The sequence below is a fragment of the Mustelus asterias genome, chromosome 6 (assembly GCF_964213995.1).
Source record: "Mustelus asterias chromosome 6, sMusAst1.hap1.1, whole genome shotgun sequence".
NCBI classification, from domain to species: Eukaryota; Metazoa; Chordata; class Chondrichthyes; order Carcharhiniformes; family Triakidae; genus Mustelus; species Mustelus asterias.
This window is the reverse complement of record NC_135806.1, coordinates 10,014,145-10,030,806: the sequence shown is the minus strand read 5'-3', so window position 1 is coordinate 10,030,806 and position 16,662 is coordinate 10,014,145. Positions and strand designations below refer to the sequence as shown.

Below are 16,662 nucleotides of genomic sequence, written 5' to 3'. Positions count from 1 at the left end.
ATTGCACATTGTCAGTGAGGACTCTCCAGTCTATCCCCGCAGTTTTCTGTGGTAGAATCCATGGGTGACCCAGCCTCCCATCCATTGACTCTGTCTGCACTTCCCGCTGCCTCGGCAAAGCAGCCAGCATAATTAAGGACCCCATGCACCCCGGACATTCTCTCTTCCACCTTCTTCCATCGGGAAAAAGATTCAAACGTCTGAGGTCACGTACCAATCGACTCAAGAACAGCTTCTTCCCTGCTGCTATCAGGCTTTTGAATGGACTTACCTCGCACTAAGTTGATCTTTCTCTACACCCTAGCTATGACTGTAGCACTACATTCTGCACTGTCTCGTTTCCTTGTCTATGAACGGTATGCTTTGTCTGTATAGCACACAAGAAACAATACTTTTCACTGTATGTTAATACATGTGACAATAATAAATCAAATCAAATCAAACTAGCATCAATGGAAGAGCTGCAACAAGCAATCAAATGGATTTTTAAAAATTTTTCATTCATGGGGCATGAGCATCGCTGGCTGGGCCAGCATTTATTGTCCATCCCTAGTTGCCCGAGGGCAGTTGAGAGTCAACCACACTGCTGTGGCTCTGGAGTCACATATAGGCCAGATCAAGTAAGAACAGCAGATTTCCTTCGCTAAAGGACATTAGTGAACCAGATGGGTTTTTCTGACAATCGACAATGGTTTCATGGTCATGAGTATATTCTTAATTTCAGATTTTTTTAAATTGAATTCAAATTCCACCATCTGCCGTGGTGAGATTCGAACCCAGGTCCCCAGAACATTAGCTGAGTTTTAGGATTAATAGTCTCGTGATAATACCACGAGGCCTCTGGAACAACAAATACTGTATTCCGGCTGAAGTCTGGTGGGCTTTTGTTCACATCAAGACTCCGTGCACTCATCCTACCGATTTGGGAGGAAAAAGAAGTCAAACCCCCCACCCCCACCCCCACCCCCACCCCCACCCCCACCCCCACCCCCACCCCCACCCCCACCTCTCCACGGCACCCCCTGCCTCCCGAAACCATGTATGTAACAATTGTAATTCTGTTCAAGGAGGGAGATTTAGATAACTCATTCTATGGAAACGGTCGAGATTTTACCCTCTTGTCCATTTTGTGCTGGAACTTGCTCCAAGTGTGAGCTAATAATGATGCAGCGTGGGTAACAGAGCATTGAGACCTTAGGGCCAACAAGTCGGTTCCCTTAACCAACAAAACAGAAGATTGACACAGAAAGAAATTGGGTGAATTAGAGTTAAATCAGGTACAGAGATAGGAAAGGAATGATTGGATTAGGAGAGAAAAATAAGGGAAACGTGACTTCTTAGAATCTGTAACATCTTTACTACATGTCGAAATGAGATTGAACAGTTTAAATTGCTCGCTTTCTAGGCTGGAGAGTTTAATTTGCATTGCATTAGCAATTATCATGTTGTGAAAAGAATGGAAGTTCTGTTAATTAGGAACCCTAACTTTGTGGCAAGTTTAATGGGCAATTAAAATGCAAATCTGGCAACTTCTTTAAAATGCTGAGGAGGGAAAGGGAAGATGCTGTTTGTATGTACGGAGAAAATGGTGTCACGCGGCATCAATCCTGTTCTTTAACTTCAGCACTTGTGGCACATGGGCGGCATGGTGGCACAGTGGTTAGCACTGCTGCCTCACCACGCCAGGGACTCAGGTTTGATTACGGCCTCAGGTGGAGTTTGCACGTTCTTGCAGTTTCTGCGTGGGTTTCCTCCGGGTGCTCCGGTTTCCTCCCACAGTCCAAAGATGTGCGAATTAGGTGGATTGGCCATGCCAAATTGTCAATAAGTATTGGGGTTGCAGGGATAGGGCCTGGGTTGGATCGCTATCGGTGCAGGATCGATGGGCCAAATGGCCTCTTTCTACACTGTCGGGACTCTATGATTCTATGAGTGTCGCTGACAAGTCCAGCATCTGTTGCCCATCCCTAATTACCCTTGAATGAAAGTGGAATCTAAAATCCGGTGCTGCTGCCTTCAGCCTCAGGTGATGTCAGAGGTTTGTATCTGTCCAGGAGGCAGGGTGGGGTTGAGCTGTTACCAGCTCCAAGCTGGTAGTCAGCCATCTTCTTCAACCACTGAAGTCCATGAGGTGTGGTTATACTCGCAATGCTGTCAGGGAAGGAGTTCCAGGTTTTCACCCAGTGACGACAATATTGTCCCAAGGCAGGGTGGTGCGTGTCTTGGAGGGAAATTTCTCTCGATCTCTTCATGCCTTGAACTTGCCGGCTGATATGCTATTAATCGTGGGATGCAATGTGAACACACAGTTATTTTTGTAGCAAGATTTTGCCCATTATTGTAATAGCCTCAACGAGGCCCTTGAGGTGGGCCTCTTGAAGTATGAGCTCCCTGATTGAGATAAACATAGAAACTAGAAGCAGGAGTAGGCCATTCGGCCCTTTGAGCCTGTTCCACCATACATTTTGATTCTGGTGTTGGTGCTCGAAAGATATTCAGACACAGCGTTCGCGAGTGAACAATCCTTTATTGCCTTCTTATCGATAAGGAGCGGAGAACTGTAGAATTCCGAAGACATCTCCAGCCTGCTCTACTCAATTGTCTACAGTTAGCTTTTTTTAATAAGGCGTTACTTACACTTTCAGTAAAGATAATTGCTTCTAGTCACGCACACCAGCAAATTATTTACATAGGGTACAAAGAGGTAGACCCGAGACAATGGCTGTTTAATCATGTCCCATCGGTAATGTCATAATCTTTCCTGGTAGACGGATGGAATGTCCATTCAAACAATGGTCACTTAATCATGTCTTTGTTACAATTTCAATGCTGTTAGCAAGGACATTCAGCTGTGTCCTGTTGATAGATGTAGTGAAACATCCACCTTTGTCTGCGCTGTCCATTTCATGTATACACAGAGACAGCCAGTCTACAGTGCAGGATGCTGCTGCTGATGTGCTAATTTTCCTGATCCCCCTTCCCCCCATATCCCATGATCCCTTTAGCCCCAAGAATTATACCATTTTTCTTCCTGAAATCAGGCAACATTTTGGCCTCAACTACTTTCTATGATAGTATAGAACATGACATTGGTACTGATTGCCTGCCCAATCAGGGAGTCTCGCCTGTGTATATAATGAGGAGTGTCAGGTCCACTGATACTCCAGAATCTGACCTTGTACCTGAAGCACTCTTTGGAGTGGAAATGGGTTTGTAAATAAAGGGAATCTGGCGAAGGGATACCGGCCTCTGAGGAGTTATTTCAATTATGTTCCTAAATATCGAAGATTTCCTTCCCCCAAAACCCATGCCTGAATGTGACTGTGCCTGAGACCTGGGCCAGAATTTTTCCGACCATTCATGCCGGCGGGATTTTCTCATCCCACTGCAGTGAACGGAGATTTGGCTGGGCGCCAAAATCTCCGGCTTCGATGCAGCGGGAGCGTGGCGTGAACGGCCGGTAAGATCGCTCCCCTAGCCTTTTTTATCACCAGCAAAAATAAAGTTAGATGTGCAAGTGAAGATCACACATTTCTCATTGAGGAGTCAATCAATTTACAGAATCACATTTATCGGTCCAGTGGTGATTTAATTTGCTACTAACATTAATTAAGATATGAACAAGTGTTCGCTGAAAAGTTAGCACCTTGAATGGTCATTAATTATAACTGCCTTGCATTTATTACCCCAATACTTTTCGAGAAGCAGCTTTTAGGACAGTTTTGCAAATAATTTTTCATTCCATCAATATCTTTTTACTGAGTTATACAAAGAAAGTAAAAGCTAATAACATTTAGTGTTACTTGTAGATTCCTGCAAATAAATGTTCCATCTGTCCAGCCCCTTAGATGATTTCCAGATTTTCTATGTGCTTTAGATTTCCTCCATTCCTCACAGTCGAGATCATTAGTTTGGTCAGATAGCCCAAGGTAACTTTCATCTACATTATCATAGAATCCCCACAGTATAGATGGAGGATCAGCCATATAAATCCTATGGCTACAAGGGCAAGTCGGAAGCTGGAAATTCTGCAGGGAGTAACTCACTTCCTGACTCCCCAAAGCCTGTCCGCCATCTACAAGGCACAAATCAGGAGTGTGATGGAATAATCTCCACTTGCCTGTGTGAGTGCAGCTCCAACAACACTCAAGAAGCTCGACACCATCCAGGGCAAAGCAGCCCGCTTAATTGGCACTCCAAACCCAGCATTTGTTGCCCTTTCCTAATTGCCCTTGGGAAAGTGGTGGTGTGCCACCTTCTTGAACTGTGCCGGTGCATGTGGTGTCGGTACAGCTGCAGGAGCAGTGATATAATTGCAAGTCAGGATGGTGTGTGGCTGGGAGGGGAACTGGATGGTGTTCCCATGTGTTTAATGCATCCATCCTCTTGGGCAAAAGATGTCTCAGGTTGGAAGATGCTGTTGAAAAAGGTGTGGCAAGTTGCTGCAGTGCATCATGTATGCAGTACACACTGCTGACACTGTGCGCCGATGGTGGATTATGAATGAACCTAGCTTGCATTTCTCTATACCCTAGCTATGACTGTAACACTACATTCTGCACTCTCTCGTTTCCTACTCTATGGACAGTATGCTTTGTCTGTATAGCACGCAAGAAACAATACTTTTCACTGTAGACTAATACATGTGACAATAATAAATCAAATCAAACCAAAAAGCTTCTTGAGTGTTGTTGGAGTGTCGCTTACCCAGGCAAGTGGAGAGTATTCCATCACACTCCTAAAATGGAGTACTTGCTTCAATAACAATTTAGTCTGAGGTACAGGTTTGGTTGCCAGTGGTGAGTTATGTGCATCGAGAATTCTCACTCATGGTTTAGATTCCCTGGACATCTTTAGATCAATATGTGTCCAAGATCCAGGGTGTGTGGAATTTTTCCATCCCACCCGCTATGGGAACACAGCGGGCAAAGGTCCGTTGACCACGGGTGGGATTTTTTCGGCTTTGAAGCGAGCATGGCCGGAAAATCCTGCCGGAGGTGTGAATTGTAATGTGGATGTTAAAGAAATCAGACAATTGGACAGAGGGGGTTATCTATGTCCATGATTTGGTCTCCATGGAATATTTCTAACATTTCCTACATCAGTGAAGGTAATAAGCCAGATCTTGGTGAAGTGGGAATCTCACAATATTCCTAGTTGGGTAGACAATTTCCTACAACCTTCAACGCAGAGGTTTTAAACCAGAATTTGCTGTGAGTGTAAACTAAAGTTGTGGTGACGTTTATCGGACATTTGAAAACTCAGTGAATGGTAAGATGTACAATTTGTCTCTTTATGCAGTACAGTAGGCGGCACGGTGGCACAGTGGTTAGCACTGCTGCCTCACAGCTCCAGGGACCCAGGTTCAATTCCCGTCTTGGGTTACTGTCTGTGTGGAGTTTGCATGTTCTCCCTGTGTCTGCGTGGGTTCCTCTGGTTATCCCGGTTTCCTCCCACAATCCAAAGATGTGAGGATTAGGTGCACTGGCCATGATAAATTGCCTCTTAGTGTCCCGGGGTGCGTAGGTTAGAGAGATTAGTGGAGTAAATATGTGGTATTATGGGGATAGGGCCTAGGTGGGATTGTTGTCGGTGCAGACTTAATAGGCTGAATGGTCTCTTTCTGCACTGTAGAGTTTCTATGATTCTATGAATTTGGATAAATATCAGGTTATCCACTTTGGTATCAAAAATAGGAAGGCAGATTACTATCTGAATGGCCAGAAATTAGGAGAGGGTGCCCTCGTACGCCAGTCACTGAAGGTAAGCATGCAGGTGCAGCAGGTGGTAAAGAAGGCAAATGGTATGTTGGCCTTCATAGCGAGAGGATTTGAGTACAAGAGCAGGGATTTCTTGCTGCAATTATAAAGGGCCTTGGTGAGGAATATTGTGTGCAGTTTTGGTCTCCTTATCTGAGGAAAGATGTTCTTGCTCCAGAGGGAGTGCGGCGAAGTTTTACCAAACTGATTCCTGGGATGGCAGGACTGACATATGAAGAGGGGTTGAGTCCGTTAGGATTGTCTTCGCTGGAGTTTAGCAGAATGAGGGGGAATCTCAGAAAAAGCTATAAAATTCTAACAGGACTAGACAGGGTAGATGCAGGAAGGATGTTCCTGATGGTGGGAGTGTCCAGAACCAGCGGTGACAGTCTGAGGAGATGGGGTAGACCATTTAGGACAGAGATGAGGAGACATTTCTTCACCCAAGAGAGTACTCCACCTTTGGAATTCATTATCACAGAAAGTAGTTGAGGTAGTTGACAGCATGGTGGCACAGTGGTTAGCACTGCTGCCTCACAGCTCAAGAGAAGTGGGTTCGATTCCTGGCTTGGAGTTTGCATGTTCTCCCCATGTCTGCGTGGGTTTCCTCCAGGTGCTCTGGTTTCCTCCCACAGTCTAAAGATGTGCAGGTTAGGTTGATTGGCTATGCTAAAATTGCCCCTTAGTATCCTCAGATGCGTACGTGAGAGGGATTAGTAGGGCAAATTTTTATGGGCGGCACGGTAGCACAGTGGTTAGCACTGCTACTTCACAGCTCCAGGGAAATGGGTTCGATTCCCAGCTTGGGTCACTGTCTGTGTGGAGTTTGCACATTCTTCTCATGTCTGCGTGGGTTTCCTCCGGGTGCTCCGGTTTCCTCCCACAGTCCAAAGATGTGCGGGTTAGATTGATTGGCCATGCTAAAATTGCCCCTTAGTGTCCTGGGATGCGTAGATTAGAGGGATTAGCGGGTAAAATACGTAGGAATTTGGGGGTAGAGCCTGGGCGGGATTGTGGTCGGTGCAGACTCGATGGGCCGAATGGCCTCTTTCTGTACTGTAGGGTTTCTATGATGATTAGGCAAAAACATTGAGGCTGGAATTTTTCCGCCCCACCCACTACCGGAATTGGAGCAGGCGAGGGGTGAAACATGGAAAGTTCCGTTGGCCTCAGGCAGGATTTTACGGTTTCGGGACGAGCAAGGCCTGAATGTTTGCAAAAAGCAGTTAGCACTTGGGGCGAAGGGGATCAAAATGCTAAGCGAGGAAGGTGCGATTAGACTATTGATTTGGATGATTAGCCATGATTGTAATGAAAGGTGGAGCAGGCATGAAGGGCCGAATGGCCTCCTCCTGCTCCTATTTTCTATGTTTATCCAATGAAGAAGAAAATAGTGCGAATTGGAGTAAAATCATGTACTCAAAGAATAACAGTAAGAAGTCTCACAGCAGCAGGTTAAAATCCAACAGATTTATTTGGAATCTCGAGCTTTTGTAGCGCTGCTCCTTCGTACAGTGACTCACCTGATGAAGCGCTCCAAAAGCTCATGATTCCAAATAAACCTGTTGGACTTTAACCTGGTGTTGTCAGACTCCTTACCGTGTCCACCCCAGTCCAATGCCAGCATCTCCACTCAAAGAATAACTGAATAGAGAGAAGAAAGGACTGATTGGATGGCGGGAGGACAATAAAAAAAGAAAAAGGAAGAAAAAATGTAACATTTAAAATGAGCCCTTTTTTAAAGATCTCTTAATAATTCCTTGCATGTGGGAATGAGATTGAACAGAGTGAATCATTCCCTTCTGGACCGGAGAGATTGTTCCACGTTACATTGACAATTATTACATCTTTAACAGCTACTTGCGCCGTGAAATTCCAGCCATAAATTTCAGCAGCTGGTTCAATGGGCAAGTAACGTACAAATCCTGCAAATTCTTAATGATGGTAAGGCAAAGGGTGAGATGCTACTTGTATGAAGCAAACAGCGTAGCCGTGTAAATTGTTCCTCAGAGTTAGCACTCCCACTATCTCGAAGTGCGCCACAGTGCACTATATTAAACCACAGCTTTTGCCTGTGGAGCAGCTCACTTTGTACAGACAAGGGTTACCTTTCTGAATCCCACCCCCTGGCTTGTTCTCAAAGAAAGAAAATCCATTGGCCTCCACACCCAGGGTCCCAACACTCGGTGCAGAAAGCACAAGTGCGAAAAATTGACCCTGATGTTATTGATGATAGAAACAGAATGCATTATGAAAACCTGTCGGCTGTGATTGTATCCCATTAGGCTTGACTGCAACATTTGCAACATTAACAATCACGGGTTAGAGAACCAGTCCACTTCTATCAATCACCTTCTGCAGTTCACCGCAGCCTTTATATAACCATTATAAACATTATTCTCAGAATGAGATGAAAAATGTATTTTTTCTTCCCAATTTATAGAATAAAGAACAAAGAACAGTACAGCACAGGAACAGGCCCTTCTACCCTCCAAGCCTGCACTTCTCGGCCTTTTGGCTAAGATCAAGTGTAGTATTGACATGCTGTGCTTGGTTGCAGTCATTAGGTTACATTTTAGCTTCATTTGAAGCAATTTTTTAAAGCGGCATCTCGGCCTTTTGGCTAAGATGCAAATGAGATCAAGCCTTGGAGGAGGAGCTATGCCGAATCCAATCAGCTTGGATCATGTAGATCAAGCCCAAGACAGGAGGTGAGAGCCCTGTCTTGTCAGCTTGGATCGGGAATGTCTCAACTTGTTGAGACTCTGAATTGGACTTGATTTGATTGAATTGGAATAAAAAATCCAATCTAGACCAACTGCTTGTGTCCCTCTATTCCCCGTCTGTTCATGTGTCTATCCAGATAAGTCTTAAATATCGGAATCTGCCTCAACCACCTCACTTGGCAATGCATTCCAGGACACCACCACCCTCTGTAAAAAAAACTTCCCCTGCGCATCTCCACTGAACCTTTCCCCCCTTATCTTGAACTTGTGCCCCTTTGTAATTATAATTTCTGACCTGGGAAAAAGCTTCCACCTGTTCACCCTATCTATACCCCTCATAATTTTATAAACTTCTATCAGGTCGCCCCCTCAGCCTCTGTTTTTCCAGGGAGAACAAACCCGGTTTATTCAACCTCTCCTCATAGCTAATACCCTCCATACCAGGCAACATCCTGGTAAACCTTTTCTGTATTCTCTCCAAAGTCTCCACGTCCTTCTGGTCGTGTGGTGACCAGAATTGGACACAGTATTCCAAATGTGGCCTAACCAATGTTCTATATAACTATAGCATAATTTGCCAACTCTTATACTTGATGCCCCATCTGATTAAGGCAAGTATGCCATATGCTTTCTTCACCACCTTTTCCACCTGTGCTGCCACTTTTAAGGATATTTGGACCTGTACCCCCAGATCTCTCTGTGTCTCTATGGTTCTGATGTTTCTGCCACTTATTTTATAGCTCCCACCTGAATTCAACCTTCCAAAATGCATCACCTCACATTTGTCCAGGTTAAATTCCATCTGCCATTTCTCTGCCCAATTTTCCAGTCTATCTATAACCTGCTGTATTCTCTGACAATCTTCATCACTATCCGCAACTCCAGCAATCTTAGTATCATCCACAAACTTGCTAATCAGACCAGCTACATTTTCTTCCAAGTCATTTATATATATTATGAACAGCAGAGTTCCCAGCACTGATCCCTGCAGAACACCACTAGTTACAGACCTCCATTCAGAAAAACACCCTTCCACCGCGACCCTCTGTCTTTTAAGATGCAAGCCAGCTCTGAATCCATCCAGCTAGTTCACCCCTGATCCTGTGAGATTTAATCTTTTGCACCAGCCTGCCATGAGGGACCTTGTCAAATGCTTTACTAAAGTCCATGTAGACAACATCCACAGCCCTTCCCTCGTCAATCATTTTTGTCACCTCCTCAAAAAACTCAATTAAATTAGTGAGACATGACCTTCCTCGTACAAAACCATGCTGTCTGTTGCTAACAAGACCATTCAGTTCCAAATGTGCATAGATCCTATCTCAAAGAATCTTCTCCAACAATTTCACTATCACTGACATCAAGCTCACTGGCCTATAATTACCCAGGTTATCCTTGCTACCCTTCTTAAATAATGGGACAACACTGGCTATCCTCCAATCCTCTGAGACCTCACCAGTGGCCAACGAGGAGACAAAGATTTCTGTTAGAGACCCAGCAATTTCATCTCTTTTCTCCTTCAGTAATCTGGGATAGATGCCATCTGGCGCTGCGGACTTGTCTACCTTAATGCTTTTTAATTCACCTAACACTTCCTTCATCGTAATGATGACTTGTTCTAAAGGGTTTACACACCCCTCCGAGACACCATCAATCAAAGTGTCTCTCTCCTTTGTGAATACCGATACAAAATACTCATTAAGGATCTCACCCACTTCCTTTGGTTCTACACATAATTTCCCTCCTTTGTCCTTGAGTGGACCAATTCTTTCTCTAGCTACCCTCTTGTTCCTAATGTATGTATAAAATGCCTTGGGATTTTCCTTAATCCTGTCTGCCAAGGACATTTTATGACCCCCTTTTTGCCCTCCTAACTCCCTGTTTGAGCTCTTTTCTACTTTCCCTATATTCTTCAAATGCTTCATCTGTTTTTAGTTGCCTCGACCTCATGCCATGCATCCTTTTTCTTTTTGACGAGAGTAGCAATTTCCCTGGTCATCAACAGTTCCTGAATCCTGCCTTTCCTGTCCTTCATTGTCATAGGCACATGCCCATCCTGCAATCCGATCAACTGCTCCTTAAAAGACTCCCGCACGTCAAATGTGGATTTACCCTCAAACAGCCTCTCTCAAACAACAGCCTCCAAATCCTGCCTAATCTGGTTGTAGTTAGCCTTCTCCAATTTAGCACCATAACCCTAGGACAACACTTGTCCTTTTCCATGAGTATCTGAAAGCTTACGGAATTGTGGTCACTGTTTGCCACATGTTCCCCCACTGCAACTTTGATGACCTGACTGGGCTCATTCCCCAGTACTAAGCCCAGTACAGTCCCCACTCTAGTCGGACTATTCGCATATTGTTCCAAAAAACCTCCCTGGACACACTTAACAAATTCCTCACCATCTGGACCCCTAGCCCAAAGGGATTTCCAGTCAATATGAGGAAAATTAATCTGTGGAACTCTTTGCCGCAGAGGGCTGTGGAGGCCAGGTCATTGAGTGTCTTTAAGACAGAGATAGATAGGTTCTTGATTAATAAAGGGATCGGGGTTATGGGGAAAAGGCAGGAGAATGGGGATGAGAAAAATATCAGCCATGATTGAATGGTGGAGCAGACTCAATGGGCCGAGTGGCCTAATTCTGCTCCTATGTGTTGTGGTCTTATAAATTAAAGTCTCCCACTACAACAACCCTATTATTTCTACATCTGTCAGAATCTGCTTACGTATCTGTTCTTCAACTTCCCTTCGTAGAATCTACGGCACAGAGACAGGCCCTTCAGCCCAAACTGTGCCATGCTGACTAAAAAGCCCACCCAAGCTAACCCCATTTGCCTGCATTTGTCCCATATCCCACTAAACCTTTCTTATCCATGTATCTGTCCAATTCTGTGGGAATAACTGATCACCATTTTTTTTTTCACTCAGAGGATCCTTGGAACTAACCCTCTTCCTCAAAGAGTGTTGGAGGCAGAATCTTTGGATATCTTTCAGGTGAAGCCGGATTAACAAGGGGTGAAGGGTTATCAAGGGTCGGCAGGAATGTGGGGTTAAGGTTACAGGCAGATCAGCCAATGATCATATTGAATGGCAGAGCAGGCTCGAGGGGCCGAGTGGCCTACTCCTGCTCCTAGTTTGTATGTTTGGTTGTTCTTCAAAGCTTATTACTGTTTTTTTAGTCCTTCACAGTTTCATAAAATCATACAGTGCAGAAGAGGCCCTTCAGCCCATCGAGTCTGCACCAACACATGAGAAACAACTGACCTTCCACTGAATCCCATTTACCAGCACTTGGCCCATAGCCCTGAATGTTATGATGTGCCAAGTGCTCATCTAGATACTTTTTAATAGATGCAAGGCAACCTGCCTCGCCCATCCTCCCAGACAGCACATTCCAGACCATCACCATCCGCTGGGTAAAAAGGTTTTTCCTCACATCCCCACTAAAATCTCCTGCCCCTCACCTTGAACCTATGTCCCATCATAACTGACCCTTCTACCAAAGAGAACAGCTGCCCCTTATCCACTCTGTCCATGTCTCTCATATGCAGGTGTAAATCCCAGAATTGGGTCCAGTCCACCACTTTTCAGACACTTATTTATTCCCCATGTCAAAGCCTTGGCCAGAATCTACTGGCAAACCAGTCAGCCACCTTTTCTCATGCATTATAAATTGCCGTTCCCTTTGAAAATTAGGACTAAAGAACAAAGTACAAAGAAAATTACAGCACAGGAACAGGCCCTTCGGCCCTGCAAGCCTGCACCAACCATGCTGCACGTCTGGACTAAAATCCCCTACCCTTCTGGGGACCATATCCCGCTATTCCCATCCTATTCATGCATTTGTCGAGACGCCCCTTAAAAGTCACTATCGCCACTACCTTCCCCCGCAGCGAGTTTCAGGCACCCACCACCCTCTGTGTAAAAAACTTGCCTTGTACATCTCCTTTGAACCTTGCCCCTCGCACCTTAAACCTGTGCCCTCTAGTAATTGACTCTTCCACCCTGGGAAAAAGCTTCTGATTATCCATCTTATATTCGTTCTGATGAGTGCAAGATGGAAAGCTTTGATGGCATGTCTTATTTTTCAGCAACCCTCAAATTTATAATTTGACTACTCACAAGTAGTGGACCAGCCACTGTTTAAAAATTGCATCATCGTTGTGAGAAACCGATTTTTAGCTGCAACAAACTTCACCATGCTTAAGTGTAACAAAAGGACTATTTTTGAAAGCAAATTTATAAAATTATGTTCTAAAAGCTATCCAATTACACTGGTTCATGGCAATTATATGTCAAAATCCACAGATGACACGAAGATGAGTGGCAGAGCAAAGTGTTCGGAGGATGCTGAAAGTCTGCAAAGGGATATAGATAATCCAAGTGAGTGGGCGAGGGTCTGGCAGATGGAGTACAATGTTGGTAAATGTGAGGTCATCCATTTTGGTAGGAATAACAGCAAAGTGGACTATTATTTAAATGGTAAAAAACTGCAGCATGCTGCTGTGCAGAGGGACCTGGGTATCCTTGTGCAAGAATCACAAGGAGTTGGTTTGCAGGTGCAGCAGGTAATTAAGAAGGCAAATAGAATTTTGTCCTTCATTGCAAGAGGGATGGAGGTTAAAAACAGCAAGGTTATGTTGCAGCTGTATCAGGTGCTGGTGAGGCCACACCTGGAGTACTGTGTACAGTTTTGGTCTCCTTACTTGAGAAAGGATATCCTGGCACTGGAGGGGGTGCAGAGGAGATTCACTAGGTTGATTCCGGAGTTGGGAGGGTTGGCTTATGAGGAGAGACTGAGTAGACTGGGGCTATACTCATTGGAATTCAGAAGAATGAGGGGAGGTCTTATAGAAAGATATAAGATTATGTAGGGAATAGATAAGATAGAAGCAGGGAAGTTGTTTCCACTGGCGGGTGAATGTTTTTAGGTGTCCAGATCACCAACAACCTGTCCTGGTCCCCCATGCCGACACTATAGTTAAGAAAGCCCATCAACACCTCTACTTTCTCAGAAGACGAAGGAAATTTGGCATGTCAGCTACGACTTTCACCAACTTTTACGGATGAACCATAGGAAGCATTCTTTCTGGTTGTATCACAGCTTGGTATGGCTCCTGCTCTGCCCAAGACCACAAGGAACTACAAAAGGTCGTGAATGTGGCCCAGTCCATCACGTAAACCAACCTCCCATCCATTGACTCTGTCTACACTTCCCGTTGCCTCGGCAAAGCAGCCAGCATAATTAAGGACCCCACGCACCCCGGACATTCTCTCTTCCACCTTCTTCGCGAAAAAGATACAAAAGTCTGAGGTCACATACCGACCGACTCAAGAACAGCTTCTTCCCTGCTGCCATCAGACTTTTGAATGCACTTACCTTGCACTAAATTGATCTTTCTCTACACCCTAGCTATGACTGTAACACTACATCCTGCACTCTCTCGTTTCCTTCTCTATGAATGGTATGCTTTGTCTGTACAGCACGCAAGAAACAATACTTTTCACTGTCAATACATGTGACAATAATAAATCAAATCAAATCAAAACTAGAACCAGGGGGCATAGCTTCAAAATAAGGGGGGAGCAGATTTAGGACTGAGTTGAGGAGGAACTTCTTCACACAAAGGATTGTGAATCTGTGGAATTCCCTATCCAGTGAAGCAGTTGAGGCTATCTCATTGAATGTTTTCAAGACAAGGATAGATTAATTTTTGAACAGTAAAGGAATTAGGGTTATGGTGAGCATGCGGGTGAAGTGGAGCTGAGTCCACAAAAAGATCAGCCATGATCTTATTGAATGGCGGAGCAGGCTCGAGGGGCTGGATGGCCTACTCCTGCTCCTAGTTCTTATGTTCCTATATGTCAACATGCAGCAAGAGCTGGATAACTTTCAGACTTGGGTGGACAAGTGGCAAGCGTCATTCCCGCCATACAAGTGCCAGGCAATGACCATCTACAACAAAAGAGAAACTAACCATCTCGCCTGATGTTCAGTGGCATTGTCATCGCTGAATTTCCACACTGTCAACACCGTTGGGTTTACCATTGACCAGAAGCTGGACTGGACTATCCATATAACCACTGTGACTACAAGATCAGGTCAAGAGGTTGGAAATCCTGTGGCGAGTAGCTCACCACCTGACTCCCCAAAGCCTGGAGTAACTCACCTCCTGACTCCCCAAAACTATCTGTTAAATCTCTTAGTACTGAGGTGAAGAGATGCAACTAAATGTGGCGTTATGGACAGGAGGGGAATTCATTTCATTTCCCCACGCATTACCCATCCTCAAACACAGAATCCCTCCAAAGAATCCCTACAGTGGAGAATTAGTCCATTCGGCCCATCAAGTCTGCACCCACTTTGCGAAAGAGTGTCCCACCCAGGCCCTCTCCCCACTGCCCTATCTCCACAAATCCACGCATTTACCCTGGCCAATCCACCTAGCCTACACATCTTTGGACCCTAAGGGGTAATTTAGCATGGCCAATCCACTAAACCCGCACATCTTTGGACTGTGGGAGGAAACTGGAGCACCCGGAGCAAACCCCACGCAGACACAGGAAAAATGTACAAATTCCAAACAGATATCACACAAGACCAGAATCAAACCTGGTTCCCTGGTGTTCTGAGGCAACAATGCCACTGTGCTTGCATTTATATAGCACTTTCGTAAATAGCTTCACAGGACCATGATCAAGTAGATTTGAACATTGCGCCATATAAGGTGTTATTGCAACAGGTGACCAAAAGCTTGATTCAAGAGGAAGGTTTTAGGAAAGGATTTAGAGATCATCTGATGGGGAGAGAGAGAGTTGGGGAGGTTTAAGAAGAGAATTGCAGAGTGTAGGGTCCCGGGCAGCTGAAGGCATGACTGCCACTGGTGGAATAATGAGAATCGGGGATACTCATGAGGCCCGAATTGGAGGAGATCGCGGGGAGCTGTGAGACTGTGGAAGAACACAACGATGGGAAAGGCTGAGGCCATGGAGGGATTTGACAACAAGGACGACATTTGTTTTTAATCGAGAGGGTGCCAGACCGGGAGCCGTTATAGATCCACAAACACACAAAGTGGGGGAAGGGTGAATAGGATTTTGTGCGAGTTAATTCTGGTTGTAAGAGGTTTGGATGAGTTCACGTTTATAGAGGAGACAAGGTCGCAGGCCTTCGGAGTTTTTGTCTCTAGTCTATCCCAAGGCACTGATACAGTGCACTCCCTGGTCACCAACAGTGCTCACCTCAACTTAATAATGGAACAGTGCTGAACATTATCGGTCACACCCAGGCTATCCATGAGCATAGACAGGAGAGATCGGTGGCACAGTGGTTAGCAGTGCTGCCTCACAGGGACTCGGGTGCAACTCTGGCCTTGGGTGACTGTATGGAGTTTGCACGTCTCCCCGTGTCTGCGTGGGTTTCTTCCAGGTGTTCTGGTTTCCTCCCACAATCCAAAGATGTGCGGGTTAGGTTGATTGGCCATACTAAATTGCCCCTTAGTGTCAGAGGAACTAGCTAGGGTGAATGCATGGGGTTATGGGAATAGGGCCTGGGTGGCAGTGTGGTTGGTGCAGACTCGATGGGCCGAATGGCCTCCTTCTGCACTGTAGGGCTCCTATGGATTCTGTGATCAGCTCACTTAAATACGGAGAATATTATTCCCACGAGTTCCTTCTCGAATTCCGCACATAAGCAAAATATTCAGTGTTTGCATGCAAACTCAAAGCGGGATTTCATTCTCCAGTATGGAATAGCAAATTCTCCAACAATTTCCCGGTTAATGTTAGTAACAGCAGATGGTTGGAGCATGAAGATTGATGAAGGTTTTCGTTAATCACCTCAGACTGCCAAGCCTCCAGCACCAACTATTTTACTTCATTTTCCTGAACAAGCTTTGACTGCAGGTAGTTTAGTGCATGCAAATTAATTTTGCACTCAAACATGCATGAAAGGCATACCGTAGGTGATAAATTAGGGTTTGTCCAAAGAAACAAAATCAGTGAGTCGTTCGTTATAGGATGTGTGTGACAACATCACAAAGCAATTATCACCTTTCTCACAAGCTGCCTGTTTTCTGTGTGAGAAACATTCAATTTGAAGGCTTGATATTATTTTCTTAAAGGAGAAGGAGGCATTAGGTCACAGGTATAGGTTGGGAGGTAGTAGATTTAAAACT

General features: G+C 45.0%; 1 protein-coding gene and 1 non-coding gene across 2 annotated transcripts in view; both read left to right on the top strand.

The window, feature by feature from the left end:
- Positions 1–16,662, top strand: part of grin3a (glutamate receptor, ionotropic, N-methyl-D-aspartate 3A) — a 152,045-nt gene that overhangs the window by 90,469 nt on the left and 44,914 nt on the right. The gene's annotated exons all lie outside the window — the stretch shown is intronic.
- LOC144495370 (U2 spliceosomal RNA) lies at positions 8,258–8,456 on the top strand. The gene has a single exon (XR_013498239.1). It is a non-coding gene; the product is annotated as a U2 spliceosomal RNA (small nuclear RNA).